A 1,773-nucleotide genomic window follows, 5' to 3' on the forward strand; every position below is an offset into this window, starting at 1 on the left:
CTTTGTAGACCAGGCTGGCCTTGAACTCAGAGATCCCCCTGCCTCTGCCTCCCAAGTACTGGGATTAATGGGTGCACCACAATGTCCAGCTTTATTTTTATTCTCTTACTTTAAAAAATATGGAATGATTCATTCTTTTTTTTTTTGGTTTTTCGAGACAGGGTTTCTCTGTGTAGCCCTGGCTGTCCTGGCACTCACTTTCTCGAACTCAGAAATCCGCCTGCCTCTGCCTCTGCTGGGATTAAAGGCGTGCGCCACCACGCCCGGCTGAATGATTCATTCTTGTACAGGGACCATGCTAATGTTCTCTATAGTGTTCCAATTTTAGTGTATGACTTACCAAAATGAGCACTGGATTTATTTCCTCATTTATTGGTTTTCTTTCTTTTTTCTTCTTTTCTTTTTTCTTCCTTCCTTCCTTCCTTTTTTTTTTTTTAAAGAGATTTATTTATTATTATAATCTAAGTACACTGTGGCTGTCTTCAGATGCACCAGAAGAGGGCATTAGATCTCATTACAGGTGGTTGTGAGCCACCATGTGGTTACTGGTATTTGAACTCAAGAGCAGTCAGTGCTCTTACCTGCTGAGTCATCTCCCCAGTCCCTCAGATGTCTTTTTTTTTTTTTTGGTTTTTGGTTTTTCGAGACAGGGTTTCTCTGTATAGCCCTGGCTGTCCTGGAACTCACTTTGTAGACCAGGCTGGCCTCGAACTCAGATGTCTTTTTTTGAGACAGTCTCATTGAGTAACTCTAGACTAGTAGGTGCTCTGGCTGGCTGGGAACTCAATTTATAGACCAGGTTAGCTCCAAACTCAGAGACTGCCTTCCCAATGCTGGATTAAAGGCTGAGCCACCATGCTGTGCTTGCCCAGGTCTCTTGACACTCCTTTTTTGTCTAAAGTGGCTACTTATCAGATACACAGTAAGCATTTGATCAAACCTCTCTAGATTTTACCAACTCCTTTTGAATGTGGTTCTAATCAGAAGAAATGGGCCTTGGGAACTGAGAGGACTCTAGGCTGGAAGCTGAAAGAAGAGGAAAAGATGTGGGTGGGGCAGTCATAGCTACTAAGGTATCAAGAATAAGAAACAGCTAATGTGATTATCAGCAAAGAGAAGAGTCAGTCCATCTCTCCCTTCCTTCTCTGTCTCTCCTGCCTTCACCTCCTTTCTGCCTAATTTTCTGTCTTTTTCTTTTCTTGACAGGATTTTGCTGTATTGCTTAGACTGTTAGTCCGTTTCTAAGCCTCTCAAGTGCTGGGATTGCAAGCCATATACCACTGTACCAGGCTCTTGTATTTGTTTTTGTGTTGGCTTTGTTGTTGTTGTTATGAAACAGGGTTTCACATAAACCAGGCTAGCCATGAACTTGCCATATAGATGAGGATGACACTAACTCCAGTCTTCTGCCTCTGCTTTCCCAGTGCTGTGATTATAGGCATGAGTTCCCATGCCCATTTTTATCTGGTGCTGCAGATCAAACCCAGGGCTTTTGCATGATAAATAAATAAGTACCTACCAACTAAACTGTATCCAGCCCCTATGACGGATGCTTAACAGCTTCTAAAATCATTGTCCAAGCACACAATATTTGAATTTTATTTATATTCTCCTCTTGTTCATAATAGAGTTTTTAAAGATTTATTTATTATTATATCTAAGTACACTGTAGCTGTCATTAGACACACCAGAAGAAGGCATCAGATCTCATTACGAATGGTTGCGAGCCACCATGTGGTTGCTGGAATTTGAACTCAGGACCTTCGGAAGAGC

The 1,773-nt window shown here is 41.9% G+C and overlaps 1 protein-coding gene and 1 non-coding gene across 4 annotated transcripts in view; one reads left to right on the forward strand and one right to left on the reverse strand.

Annotated features, from left to right (window-relative positions):
* Nucleotides 1–1,773, forward strand: part of Smg6 (SMG6 nonsense mediated mRNA decay factor) — a 235,538-nt gene that overhangs the window by 11,454 nt on the left and 222,311 nt on the right. The window lies entirely within an intron of this gene.
* LOC115032611 lies at nucleotides 244–350 on the reverse strand. The gene has a single exon (XR_003838253.1). It is a non-coding gene; the product is annotated as a U6 spliceosomal RNA (small nuclear RNA).

Source organism: Mus caroli, chromosome 11 (assembly GCF_900094665.2).
Source record: "Mus caroli chromosome 11, CAROLI_EIJ_v1.1, whole genome shotgun sequence".
NCBI classification, from domain to species: Eukaryota; Metazoa; Chordata; class Mammalia; order Rodentia; family Muridae; genus Mus; species Mus caroli.